The following is a 14969-nucleotide window of genomic DNA, read 5'->3' on the forward strand; positions in this document are numbered from 1 at the left end:
GTCAAGCTGCGCCCACTCCCTGTTCCTCGCCTCACTATCTCGTGGCACCGGTAGTAAACTAGAGAACACTACTCTGTTCGTCCTGCTTTGCAGCTTCCATCCTAACTCCCTGAAATCACTTTTTATATCCTCAATCCTTTTTCTGGCTATATCATTAGTACACTCCAGAGATTTGGAGTTCTGGGCAGGGCTGAGTCCTACGATGGATGCTCCCACTTTGTTGTACTGGCTTTTGCTTTTCTCAAGTGCTTCTGAACACATTTGAGGTGAGGGGCAAGGTGCGCTATGTTCCCACAGCTGGAGAGGAAGGATCCTCCTGGGCCAGGTGCCAGAAGCATTCAGTGACGATGAGACATTGATGGGATGGTACTAGAGTGTGTTTACACAGAAAACGTCAGCAAGGCAAAATCCTTCAGAATGGCAGCTGGAAATTACAACAGCCTCCGTGTCCCCAGAATTGATCTCAGTTATTGCTATATGTCCCCAGTGGAGCAGCAGAGGCAAAAAAACATTAAAAATCCCACACAAACTGAAATAACTGTACAGATGCTAGTATCCCATCACCAGGTCACCCTTTATTTACACATGCACAGGCTTGACACTGACCCAGCTCTCACAGAATCAGCTCTCAGAGTGAGCAGAACCTCTGGCCCACCTGTTTCTATCTGTCAGTCCGGGCTCCCTGATTGGACCAGGTTAACAGCCCCAATCAGGGAACTCCTATTCTATGAGGTCAACCTGACTGACCTTGTCACAATAACTACACAAACAGAACCTAATGCCGCGCTGGGTACATTGGCAGGCCTCATTGTAGGGAACATTTGTGAAGATGTCCCTGTAGTTAGAGCTTCAGTCCAACTCAAACCACCAAACAAATACCAGCAGCTTTCTCCAAAATGAGCAGCCATGTTTGAAATTCGTTGATGTTGAAATAAAGCAGCCGCCCTGGCCACCAAACCCCACCATTCCTCTCCTATCCTCTCTCCTCATCCATTCTCGGTACTGTGTGAGCAGCTTGACTTTCTAATGGAAACATCTGTGGGTGTTTGTTCAACCTCCAAGGGGTAATGGCTGAGGGCCCCCCTCCCGATGACAGGGCCGTTGATCAGAACGTTGGAAGAAACACATGAGATGGCCCTTACAGAACAAAACAACCCCATCTTCCAGCCAAGCAAGGTCTTTTAACACATAATTGGCTAAGTGCTCTTATCATTAACTATCAATGCAGCTAATCTCTGGGGAAGACCGAAAGAACTGCTCATGCTGGAAATCAGAAACAAACGCAGAAATTTCTGGAAAAAACCCTCAGTAGATCTGGCAGCATCTGTGGAAGAAGGGTCACTGGACCCGAAAAGTGAGCTCTGATTTCTCACCGTTGATGCTGCCAATCCCACTGAGTGTCTCCAGCAAAGTCAGTCGTTAATGTTCCAGGGGGCCTGGGTGCAAATCCCACCACAGCAGATGATGAAATACAAACTCAGTGAAAAATCTGGAACCAAAGAGCCAAATGATGACCATGGTGTTATAACAGAGATCGCTGCAGAAACTCAACAGCATTCGCAGAGACATTTTTGGAACTGAAGAATGGTCACTGCTTACCTCCCTCTCACTCGTCACATGCTGCTAGACCTGCTGAGTTTCTCCAGCAATTTCTCTTTCTGTTTTCCGCAGTAAAATAGTTGACTCTAACCTACAACTGGAGACGAATAATGAGGGCCGGCTGAACCAGCAATGCCCACTCCCCCACACCTCAGGGCACACTGCCCCCCTGCAGCTCCATCACTCCCCCACATCTCAGGGTACACTCCCCCCTACCCCCAGAGCTCTGACACTCCCCTACATCTCAGGGTACACTCCCCTCCACCCCCAGAGCTCTGTCACTCCCCTACATCTCAGGATACACTTCCTCCTACAGCTCCATCACTCCCCCACATCTCAGGGTACACTCCCCCTTGGAGCTCCATCACTCCCCCCACATCTCAGGGTACAATCCAGATGCAGGGAGTTCCTGACCCCCAGCCCACGCCCCGTCTTCAACAATAGGGCCTCCAGGATCAGGTGACAAAGTGCTGTTCAAGTGCCCTCCGCCCACCATGCCAGGACAAGTAAAACTGACCATGCAGGGCACCTGTGGATGACCAGTGATTGGCAGTGGTGCATGAGCCCTGGCCCTTTCTGGGTAGCGGGCAGTAGGGCCTGTCTGTGGTGAGTGGGAGCTGACAATAAGAACACAGGGTGGCAGGGATATGATGCATAGGGAGAGGGACAGGTTTGGGAAGATACCAGTAGAAACCTGACCAAGTCTCGCTGAGGTGAAACTTTCCATGAGACTCACTAAGACTGACACTTGGCCAATTCCTAGGCAGATTCCGGCCGGCCTTCCTATTGGGCGAAGGAATGGGGCAGTAACAATCTCCGTGAGGAGATTGCAGTTATTGTTCTACAGAGAGTTCATGGTCACTGGATCTGAGGGCCCACCATCCTGTTCCCTTCCTACTGTCCCCCACCCCCGATGTGTACATTAGTAGCTTCATAGGTACAATCACGGACCCTCAAACCCTCCCCCTCATCCTTGACCCCTCATTCCCAACCCCTCTACCCTCTATCCTTCTACCCTAACCCCGTTCACCCGACCCTGTTACATCCCAATCCTCTTCCTTGTATCCCTCTACTTCCTACCCCGACTCCCTGTCCCTCTACTCCCTCTGCCACATTAACTCTCTCGCTCTCCCGGGTAATATTCAATCAGCTATTACTGCAATGGTTCACTGAGCTCGGCCAGTTTAATGGGCTTGGCTCAGGCTGGGGCAGGTGACAATGTGACCGTGGGCATGGGGGACGTACAAGTGACAATGTGACTGTGGGGTGGGGGACGTACAAGTGACAACGTGGCTGTGGGGGTCGGGGTGTACAGGTGACAATGTGACCGTGGGGGGAGTACAGGCAACAATGTGACCATGGGGGTCGGGGTGTACAGGTGACAATGTGACTGTGGGGGTCAGGGTGTACAAGTGACAATGTGACTGTGGGGGTGGGGGTGTACAGGTGACGATGTGACCATGGCGGGTGTACAGGTGACAATGTGACTGTGGGGGTGGGGGTGTACAGGTGACAATGTGACCATGGTGGGTGTACAGGTGACAATGTAACTGTGGGGGTGGGAGGTGTACAGGCAACAATGTGACCGTGGGGGTGGGGGTGTACAGGTGACAATGTGACTGTGGGGGTGTACAGGTGACAATGTGACCATGGGGGTGGGGGGTGTACAGATGACAATGTGACCTTGGGGGGTGTACAGGTGACAATGTGACTATGGGGGTGAGGGGTGTACAGGTGACAATGTGACCATGGGGGTGGGTGTTGTACAGACAACAATGTGACTGTGGGGGTCGGGGTGTACAGGTGACAATGTGACTGTGGGGGTCAGGGTGTACAAGTGACAATGTGACTGTGGGGGTGGGGGTGTACAGGTGACGATGTGACTGTGGCGGTGGTGGATGTACAGTGACAATGTGACCTTGGGGCGTGGACAGTTGACAATGTGACTGTGGGGGCGGGGGTTGTACAAGTGACAATGTGACTATGGGGTGGGGGTGTACAGGTGACAATGTGACTGTGGGGGTGGGGGTGTACAGGTGACAATGTGACTGTGGGGGTGTCTACAGTGACAATGTGACTGTGGGGGTGGGGATGTACAGGTGACAATGTGACTGTGGGAGTGAGGGGTGTACAGATGACAATGTGACCATGGGGGTGGGTGTTGTACAGACAACAATGTGACTGTGGGGGTGGGGGTGTACAGGTGACAATGCGACCGTGGGGGTGTACAAGTGACAATGTGACTGTGGGGGTGGGGGGCGGACAGTTGACAATGTGACTGTGGGGGTGGGGGTTGTACAAGTGACAATGTGACTGTGGGGTGGGGGTGTACAGGTGACAATGTGACTGTGGGGGTGGGGGGTGTACAGGTGACAATGCGACTGTGGGGTGGGGGTGTACAGGTGACAATGTGACTGTGGCGGTGGTGGATGTACAGTGACAATGTGACCTTGGGGCGTGGACAGTTGACAATGTGATTGTGGGGCGGGGGTTGTACAAGTGACAATGTGACTATGGGGTGGGGGTGTACAGGTGACAATGTGACTGTGGGGGTGGGGGTGTACAGGTGACAATGTGACTGAGGGGGTGTCTACAGGTGACAATGTGACTGTGGGGGTGGGGATGTACAGGTGACAATGTGACTGTGGGGGTGGGGGGTGTACAGGTGACAATGTGACCGTGGGGGTGTCTACAGGTGACAATGTGACTGTGGGGGTGGGGGGTGTACAAGTGACAATGTGACTGTGGGGGTGGGGGTGTACAGGTGACAATGTGACCGTGGGGGTGTGTACAGGTGACAATGTGACTGTGGGGGTGGGGGTTGTACAAGTGACAATGTGACTGTGGGGGTGGGAGGTGTACAGGTGACAATGTGGCCATGGGGGGTGTACAGGCAACAATGTGACCCTGGGGGTGTACAGGTGATAATGTGACTGTGGGGGTGGGTGGTGTACAAGTGACATTGTGACTGTGGGGTGGGCGTGTACAGGTGACAAAGAGACTGTGGGGGTGGGGAGTGTACAGGTGACAATGTGACCGTGGGACTGGGGTGTGTACAGGTGACAATGTGACCGTGGGGGTGGGGGTGTACAGACGACAATGTGACTGTGGGGGTGGGGGTGTACAGGCGACAATGTGACTGTGGGGGTGTGGGGTGTACAGGTGACAATGTGACTGTGGGGGTGGGGGTGTAGAGACGACAATGTGACTGTGGGGGTGGGAGTGTACAGGTGACTGGGTGGTTGTTGAGAATTTTTATAACAACAGCTTTCCCAAACGCTGAGCATCCAAAACCAGAGGGACAGCCCAGGGAAAGACAGAGAGTAAAGCTCCCTCTACACCATTCCCCCATCAAACACTCCCAGGGCAGGGACAGCACGGGGTTAGATACAGAGTAAAGGTCCATCTACACTGTTCCCTCCACGCCCTGCCACCATCAAATACTCCCAGGATTGGGACAGCACAGGGTTAGATGCAGAGTAAAGCTCTCTCTACACCATTCCCCCATCACACAGTCCCAGGGCAGGGACAGCACGGGGTTAGATACAGAGTAAAGCTCTCTCTACGCTGTTCTGCCATCACACAGTCCCAGGGCAGGTTCAGCACGGGGTTAGATACAGAGTAAAGCTCCCTCTACATCATTCCCCCATCACACAGTCCCAGGGCAGGAACAGCACAGGGTTAGATGCAGAGTAAAGCTTCCTCTACATGGTTCCGCCATCACACAGTCCCAGGGCAGGGACAGCACAGGGTTAGATACAGAGTAAAGCTCCCTCTACATTGTTCCCCCATCAAACACTCCCAGGGACAGGGACAGCACGGGGTTAGATACAGAGTAAAGCTCCCTCTACACCGTTCCGCCATCACACAGTCCCAGGGCAGGGACAGCACGGGGTTAGATACAGAGTAAAGCTCTCTCTACACCGTTCTGCCATCACACAGTCCCAGGGCAGGGACAGCACGGGGTTAGATACAGAGTAAAGCTCCCTCTACACCGTTCCCCCATCACACAGTCCGAGGGCAGGGACAGCACGGGGTTAGATACAGAGTAAAGCTCTCTCTATGCCGTTCTGCCATCACACAGTCCCAGGGCAGGGACAACATGGGGTTAGATACAGAGTAAAGCTCCCTCTACACCGTTCCCCCATCACACAGTCCGAGGGCAGGGACAGCACTGGGTTAGATACAGAGTAAAGCTCTCTCTACACCGTTTCCCCATCACACAGTCCCAGGGCAGGGACAGCACAGGGTTAGATACAGAGTAAAGCTCCCTATACACCGTTCCCCCATCACACAGTCCCAGAGCAGGGACAGCACGGGGTTAGATACAGAGTAAAGCTCCATGTTTCTGACAGAGCCGTTGAACTGACCTGTCACACCCAATCGTCTCCTCTCAGCTGGTGATGCCTCACCTGTTGAGCAGGCATTGTGTGGTTTAGGCTCAGATTTGCAGCATCTGCCGTGTTTCCCTGTGGTTATTGGGAAGTTTGGGATCTTGGGGAACATTTGGAAGAATCCCTTGATTGGAAAATGTCTGGCAATGGGGGTCCTTTGTCGGGAATGAGACCACAAGGTGGGCGAAAGCAGGAGCAGTGAGTGAGTGACTGAGTTAGCAGCCCACCTTGCGACGGGCTCTGGGAGTGTACGTGGGGTGATCGCGGAGAGAGCAGGTTTACTGAAAGGAATCCTGATGAACATGAGGCTGGCTGAATAACATTCCCACAAGGGCGCTAAGTGTATTGAAATCAACTTGAATGCTGGAGGATTCAGTCACTTTAACTGCACTCCCTCTGCAGAGGGGGCCATTACAGAAGCAGCAGCATTTACAACATGGAGAGATTCCCTGGCCAGGAGAGAAGAGGATGATGAATCATTCAAGTCAATATGTTTTACATCAGAAAAATGTTTCATTTTCTTCAAGCCAAGTCCATCCAATGAACCTTGGATTCAAACTGAAACAGGAACTGCAATTGGAGCTCTCAGAGCTTTCAACCTGTTGCACCACTATATGATTCATCTCACCAACGCCGCCCTGCACACTCCCGGCCAAAGATCTGTTTAATCTCTGTCCCAAATATACTCAACAGAAAACTTCCACTGCCCTGTGGGAAACAGAATCCCAAAGATGCACAACAATCCCAGAGAAATCACTGTACCCCATCCCCACCCCTTGGCGACTTCCCCTGGTTTGGGTTCCTGGTCTCACTGTGAACTCAGAGCCTTGGAGAGTGTCACTCTGTTATTTGGGGTGTGGTTTGCGCGGAGGAGGGTGCTCGCGTCCCAGCTGGCTACAGGCTTACTCTCAGTTTTAATGAGCAGTTAATGTGGCCGTGTGCTGAGTGCTGGACAGGGTTCACCCAGGGAAACGCCGAGAGAGTGTTGACCTGTTTGTGATGTTGCTGGCTGGCTCGTTGGTGTCGTCGGAGCGTGCTGGTGTCACGCATTGTGTTGGCATTCACTGGTAGTTTTAAAAGAACATCAGGAAGAGTAGCACATCTGGTCAAATCTGGAATCTGTGGCAGGATCGACATGACACTGAATTTCATACTTTTCCTTATTCATTCATTATCAGCCTACAGCACGTCTACAGTTTCAGAAACTGGGCACAGGGTGAGGTGCCTGTCAGAAACTGGGTACAGGGTGGGGTACCTGTCAGAAACTGGGTACAGGGTGAGGTACATGTTAGAGACTGGGTACAGGGTGAGGTGCCTGTCAGAAACTGGGTACAGGGTGATGTTCCTGTCAGGGGCTGGGTACAGGGTGAGGTGCCTGTCAGAAACTGGGTACAGGGTGGTGTTCCTGTCAGGGGCTGGGTACAGGGTGAGGTACCTGTCAGAAACTGGGTACAGGCTGGGATCCCTGTCAGAAACTGGGTACAGGGTGGGGTCCCTGTCAGAAACTGGGTACAGGGTTGGGTACCTGTTAGAAACTGGGTACAGAGTTAGGTACCTGTCAGAAACTGGGTACAGGGTGGGGTCCCTGTCAGAAACTGGGTACAGGCTGGGGTCCCTGTCAGAAACTGGGTACAGGGTGAGGTACATGTTAGAAACTGGGTACAGGGTGAGGTGCCTGTCAGAAACTGGGTACAGGGTGATGTTCCTGTCAGGGGCTGGGTACAGGGTGGGGTACCTGTCAGAAACGGGGTAGAGGGTGGTGTTCCTGTCAGGTGCTGGGTACAGGGTGAGGTACCTGTCAGAAACTGGGTACAGGGTGGGGTCCTTGTCAGAAACTGGGTACAGGGTGGGGTCCCTGTCAGAAACTGGGTACAGGGTTGGGTACCTGTCAGAAACTGGGTACAGGGTGGGGTCCCTGTCAGAAACAGGGTACAGGGTTGGTTACCTGTTAGAAACTGGGTACAGGGTGGGGTCCCTATCAGAAACTGGGTACAGGGTGGGGTCCCTATCAGAAACTGGGTACAGGGTGATGTTCCTGTCAGAAACTGGGTACAGGGTTGGGTACCTGTTAGAAACTGGGTACAGAGTGGGGTGCCTGTCAGAAACTGGATACAGGGTGGGGTCAGGGAGGACCACCCCACCCCCATGGTCTCCATCGCTATCCAACAAACCCCCACACCCCACTCACTCAACCCCCCACCCAACTCCCAGTTTGAAACTTTCTCCGGGCCACCCTGACAGTGAGAACTGTCGTGCGTGGGCCCCACTGAAACACTGGTGGAACAACTATCCCCAAGCGCAGGGTGATGGCCCTCGGAAATTGTTCGAAAGGCCACATCTGGGGGTGCACACTGAGTTGTGATGTTGGCGGAGATGAACGGGGCAGGGAGGCTGCAGCATGGAGCAGAGTTTGAAAACAGGAATAACGACCTTAATTAAAATCCGAAAGAACCGCGGAAGCTGTAAGTCAAGAACAAAGACAGAAGTTGCTGGTAAAGCTCAGCAGCTCTGGCAGCATCTGTGAAGAAAAATTGTCAGAATTAACGTGTCAGGTACGGTGGCCCTTCCTCAGAACCCCTTAACATCCCCTCGGAGTTGGGGGGTTATTTTCCTTGGAGCAAAGGAGACCGAGAGGGGGCAAATGATTGGGATGTATAAAATTATGGGGGCATAGACTAGGTATGTAGGAAGATCCACTTCCCCTTGGAGGAGGGATCTTGACCCGGGGTATAGATTTGAAGGTAAGGGGCAGGGGGCTCAGGGGAGAAATGTTTTAACTCAGAGGGTGGGGGCAATCTGGGACTGGCCACCTTTAAGGGTGGGAGAGGCAGACACCCTTTAGGAGGTATTTAGATGTGTCCTCATGATGCCAAGGCGTACAAGGCTATGGGCCAAGGGCTGGACATAGAATAGTCAGGTGGTTGGTTTTGACTGACGCAGACCCGATGGGTCGAAGAGCCTTTAAGGTTGTGGAGTTGGTAATTCAGGAACCTCTGTGGATTAGTACAGTGCTGGGCGAACTAGATAGTTTGAGGTGGGAGGGTGCCCATAGCTTTCAGAGCATTCTTCTGATCTGTAGCTGTCTCTGCTCCATCATGGAACTGATCCAATTGATTGGGTTTTGACTTATCCACTTATAATATCTTGCCGTGCGCCTCAGTGAGCACTGGGAGGCACCATGGGATGTTGCTGTAGGTTTTGGAGGTGCTATACAAATGGAGGTTGTTGTTGGTGAGTGAGGCAGGCAGAGCGGGGACCTGACACAGACCCTGAATAACCGCTTTCCCCACTACGCTTAAAAAAGAGAACAAATTCTGTTTAACACCTGAACCAGTTCCAACATTTCTGTTCCATTTCCTTTCTGCAGGTTACTGGCCGTGGCTGTGGTGGTGAGGTTTTCCAGATGAACTCTGTGGCTTGTCGAGAGTGGCCTGGACTGCAAATTTCCTGGTGATTTGACATCTAGGTTAGTCGGGATTGTTGACAATATCCTTGTGGAAGTAACGCCCACCTCAATCCCCTCAAACCAACCCCCCAACCCCTGCCCTGGGGCCCCGGCAGGTAAGGAAACCATTAACAGAAAGCTGCTGGTGAAAGGGCCACGTGGGTTTGATGAATGAGTGATGACGGTGTGGGCCACAGCTCATCACAGCTTGGTCTGAGCCCATCACTCTGTGGGAGGGATGGCAGCGAAGGTGGCAGGGGGGAGCGTGGTGCTTGTGGCCTGGCCTTGTTCTGTTCAGGGTAATCACTGACTGATAACAGTTATTATTACACCAGGCCTGATACATAAAACCAAAAGGTTTGTTATCTGAGATAACACAGTGTGGAGCTGGAGGAACACAGCAGGCCAGGCAGCATCAGAGGAGCAGGAATAACACAGTGTGGAGCTGGAGGAACACAGCAGGTCAGACAGCATCAGAGGAGCAGGAATAACACAGTGTGGGGCTGGAGGAACACAGCAGGTCAGACAGCATCAGAGGAGCAGGAATAACACAGTGTAGAGCTGGAGGAACACAGCAGGTCAGGCAGCATCAGAGGAGCAGGAATAACACAGTGTAGAGCTGGAGGAACACAGCAGGTCAGACAGCATCAGAGGAGCAGGAATAACACAGTGTAGAGCTGGAGGAACACAACAGGTCAGACAGCATCAGAGGAGCAGGAATAACACAGTGTGGGGCTGGAGGAACACAGCAGGTCAGACAGCATCAGAGGAGCAGGAATAACACAGTGTGGGGCTGGAGGAACGCAGCAGGTCAGACAGCATCAGAGGAGCAGGAATAACACAGTGTAGAGCTGGAGGAACACAGCAGGTCAGGCAGCATCAGAGGAGCAGGAATAACACAGTGTAGAGCTGGAGGAACGCAGCAGGTCAGACAGCATCAGAGGAGCAGGAATAACACAGTGTGGGGCTGGAGGAACACAGCAGGTCAGACAGCATCAGAGGAGCAGGAATAACACAGTGTAGAGCTGGAGGAACACAGCAGGCCAGACAGCATCAGAGGAGCAGGAATAACACAGTGTGGGGCTGGAGGAACACAGCAGGTCAGGCAGCATCAGTGGAGCAGGAATAACACAGTGTAGAGCTGGAGGAACACAGCAGGTCAGACAGCATCAGAGGAGCAGGAATAACACAGTGTAGAGCTGGAGGAACACAGCAGGTCAGACAGCATCAGAGGAGCAGGAATAACACAGTGTGGGGCTGGAGGAACACAGCAGGTCAGACAGCATCAGAGGAGCAGGAATAACACAGTGTAGAGCCGGAGGAACACAGCAGGTCAGACAGCATCAGAGGAGCAGGAATAACACAGTGTGGGGCTGGAGGAACACAGCAGGCCAGACAGCATCAGAGGAGCAGGAATAACACAGTGTGGGGCTGGAGGAACACAGCAGGTCAGGCAGCATCAGAGGAGCAGGAATAACACAGTGTAGAGCTGGAGGAACACAGCAGGTCAGACAGCATCAGAGGAGCAGGAATAACACAGTGTAGAGCTGGAGGAACACAGCAGGTCAGGCAGCATCAGAGGAGCAGGAATAACACAGTGTGGGGCTGGAGGAACACAGCAGGTCAGGCAGCATCAGAGGAGCAGGAATAACACAGTGTAGAGCTGGAGGAACACAGCAGGTCAGACAGCATCAGAGGAGCAGGAATAACACAGTGTGGGGCTGGAGGAACACAGCAGGTCAGACAGCATCAGAGGAGCAGGAATAACACAGTGTAGAGCTGGAGGAACACAGCAGGTCAGACAGCATCAGAGGAGCAGGAATAACACAGTGTGGGGCTGGAGGAACACAGCAGGTCAGGCAGCATCAGAGGAGCAGGAATAACACAGTGTAGAGCTGGAGGAACACAGCAGGTCAGGCAGCATCAGAGGAGCAGGAATAACACAGTGTGGGGCTGGAGGAACACAGCAGGTCAGGCAGCATCAGAGGAGCAGGAATAACACAGTGTAGAGCTGGAGGAACACAGCAGGTCAGACAGCATCAGAGGAGCAGGAATAACACAGTGTGGGGCTGGAGGAACACAGCAGGTCAGACAGCATCAGAGGAGCAGGAATAACACAGTGTAGAGCTGGAGGAACACAGCAGGCCAGACAGCATCAGAGGAGCAGGAATAACACAGTGTGGGGCTGGAGGAACACAGCAGGTCAGGCAGCATCAGAGGAGCAGGAATAACACAGTGTAGAGCTGGAGGAACACAGCAGGCCAGACAGCATCAGAGGAGCAGGAATAACACAGTGTGGGGCTGGAGGAACACAGCAGGTCAGGCAGCATCAGTGGAGCAGGAATAACACAGTGTAGAGCTGGAGGAACACAGCAGGTCAGACAGCATCAGAGTAGCAGGAATAACACAGTGTAGAGCTGGAGGAACACAGCAGGTCAGGCAGCATCAGAGGAGCAGAAATAACACAGTGTGGGGCTGGAGGAACACAGCAGGTCAGACAGCATCAGAGGAGCAGGAATAACACAGTGTAGAGCTGGAGGAACACAGCAGGTCAGACAGCATCAGAGGAGCAGGAATAACACAGTGTGGGGCTGGAGGAACACAGCAGGTCAGGCAGCATCAGAGGGACAGGAATAACACAGTGTAGAGCTGGAGGAACACAGCAGGTCAGACAGCATCAGAGGAGCAGGAATAACACAGTGTAGAGCTGGAGGAACACAGCAGGTCAGACAGCATCTGAGGATCAGGGAAGCCGACATTTTGGGCCTAGACCCTTCTTCGGAAATGTTATCAGACTTGTTATCTCTTGTTTTCGGTGAGATGGTTTGACATTGCTATCAGTGATGGTAGAATTTGATGGCGTTTCTCTTCGCTCGATACTGAACACTGCAGCATTGAGGGGAATGGCCCTGGCTCAGTGTTTGGGCACAGCGACGGGGCCGTGGTGCTGATTACTATAACGGGCCCCTGGGCCCAACTTTCCGACACAGTGCAGTTTGGAGGGATGCCCCTCCATTGGCATTCCTGCTTCAGCCTCTCCACTCTGTACCAGGCATGCTGCTGCCCCAGCCTGGTATCTGCAGGCAGGAGCCTGGGTAGTGGGAGTCAGGAGTTATAGTATTCCCATCTCAGGGGAAGCTGCTGGGCACCTGGGCCTGGTCTCTCACAGTGTGTAAACATTTCTCACAAACCGAACAGAGACAGCACTGTTCCCCACCCCCCAGCAGTCCCCACTGTTCCCCACCCCCCGAGCTGTCCCCACTGTTCCCCACACCCCCAGCAGTCCCCACTGTTCCCCACACCCCCAGCAGTCCCCACTGTTCCCCACCCCCCGAGCTGTCCCCACTGTTCCCCACCCCCCGAGCTGTCCCCACTGTTCCCCACACCCCCAGCAGTCCCCACTGTTCCCCACCCCCCGAGCTGTCCCCACTGTTCCCCACACCCCCAGCAGTCCCCACTGTTCCCCACACCCCCAGCAGTCCCCACTGTTCCCCACCCCCCGAGCTGTCCCCACTGTTCCCCACACCCCCAGCAGTCCCCACTGTTCCCCACCCCCAGCAGTCCCCACTGTTCCCCACCCCCCGAGCTGTCCCCACTGTTCCCCACACCCCCAGCAGTCCCCACCGTTCCCCACCCCCCAGCTGTCCTCACCGTTCCCCACCCCCCAGCTGTCCTCACTGTTCCCCACACCCCCAGCTGTCCTCACTGTTCCCCACCCCCCAGATGTCCTCACTGTTCCCCACCCCCCAGCTGTCCTCACCGTTCCCCACCCCCCAGCTGTCCTCACTGTTCCCCACCCCCCAGATGTCCTCACTGTTCCCCACCCCCCAGCTGTCCTCACCGTTCCCCACCCCCCAGATGTCCTCACTGTTCCCCACCCCCCAGCTGTCCCCACCGTTCCCCACCCCCCAGATGTCCTCACTGTTCCCCACCCCCCAGCAGTCCTCACCGTTCCCCACCCCCCAGATGTCCTCACAGTTCCCCACCCCCCTGCTGTCCTCACTGTTCCCCACCCCCCCAGCTGTCCTCACTGTTCCCCACCCCCCCAGATGTCCTCACCGTTCCCCACCCCCCAGCTGTCCTCACTGCTCCCCACCCCCCAGCTGTCCCCACTGTTCCCCACCCCCCAGCTGTCCCCACTGTTCCCCACCCCCCAGCTGTCCTCACTGTTCCCCACGCCCCCCCCCACAGCTGTCCCCACTGTTCCCCACCCCCCCAGATGTCCCCACTGTTCCCCACCCCCCAGCTGTCCCCATTGCTCCCCACCCCCAGCTGTCCTCACAGTTCCCCACGGCCCCCCCAGCTGTCCTCACAGTTCCCCACCCCCCCAGCTGTCCTCACTGTTCCCCACCCCCCAGCTGTCCTCACAGTTCCCCACCCACCTGCTGTCCCCACTGTTCCCCACGACCCCCAGCTGCCCCCACCGTTCCCCACCCCCCCAGTTAGACAGGGTGTGTGGGGTGGGATGCTGGCCGTGAGGGTGATGGGGGGGATTGTGTGCAGATTGCTCCAGGTGATTGTGCCCTTCGCTTTGTATGAGCACTCCCTCCCTCACTCTCTCCCTCACTCCCTCCCTCGCTCTCTCCCTCACTCTCTCCCTCACTCTCTCCCTCACTCACTCCCTCACTCTCTCCCTCACTCCCTCACTCCCTCACTCACTCCCTCACTCCCTCCCTCACACTCTCTCACTCACTCTCTCACTCATTGTCTCACCCGCTCACTCCGTCACTCCCTCACTCCCTCCCTCACACTCTCTCACTCACTCTCACTCACTCTCTCACTCACTGTCTCACTCCCTCACTCCCTCACTCACTCTCTCACTCCCTCACTCAGTCCCTCACTCACTCCCTCACTCCCTCCCTCTCACTCTCTCACTCCCTCACTCCCTCACTCACTCCCTCACGCTCTAAGTATTTCTCCAGCCATTAACAGTGATGCAGAAAGTACAGCCAGCTGCAGCTTGTTGAATATTTAGCTGATGGTGAACTGTGAAAAAGTGAATGGTGAAGAAACATTTATCATCTGCTAGTGTCTGGCCAAGGCAGCTCCAATCGTGGGATTAATGCGAAGTGTAGACTTTACAACGCAACATTTCTGTCAGACATCACACAGGCATTGAGCTCCCAAAGGCAAACCAAAAACTCAGAAAATTGACCACTCTCTGTCCTTGGCTTGACCCGTTTGAGCCAGCTTATCTTTAAATGAAGCTGGTGTAAGCTCCCCTTATTGATGCCCCTGTTGAAATGTCCTAATTAATCTCTCTCTCTCTCTCTGTCGCTGTCTCCCTCTCTCTGCTTGTTCAGTGGAGAGCTGACAGACTGTTTGTTCAGTTGAATGTAACATTCGTAACCTACATAGCCCCCTTCAGCCAAATCGCAAATATTCCTCCCTGGTTTCACTGCTGCTCTCTGGTCCCACAGAAAGGCAGTTACATCTTCCAAACCCTGACAAGTTACAAAAATACTTAAGAGTCATACAGATATACAGCATGGAATCAGACCATTTGGTCCAACACATCCAGGCTGACCAGA

General features: G+C 54.0%; 1 protein-coding gene across 9 annotated transcripts in view; it reads left to right on the forward strand.

The window, feature by feature from the left end:
• LOC125446913 (leucine-rich repeat and immunoglobulin-like domain-containing nogo receptor-interacting protein 1) overlaps positions 1-14969 on the forward strand; it is a 527574-nt gene that overhangs the window by 51721 nt on the left and 460884 nt on the right. For 7 of the 9 annotated variants that reach the window (XM_059640147.1, XM_059640153.1, XM_059640152.1 and 4 more), the window contains exon 2: positions 9361-9554. The gene's annotated coding sequence lies outside the window, so the exon portion shown is untranslated. The remainder of the gene's footprint in view (positions 1-9360; positions 9555-14969) is intronic. The other 2 variants (XM_059640151.1, XM_059640150.1) reach the window with 1 other exon arrangement.

The sequence above is a fragment of the Stegostoma tigrinum genome, chromosome 36 (genome assembly GCF_030684315.1).
Source record: "Stegostoma tigrinum isolate sSteTig4 chromosome 36, sSteTig4.hap1, whole genome shotgun sequence".
Classification (NCBI taxonomy): domain Eukaryota; kingdom Metazoa; phylum Chordata; class Chondrichthyes; order Orectolobiformes; family Stegostomatidae; genus Stegostoma; species Stegostoma tigrinum.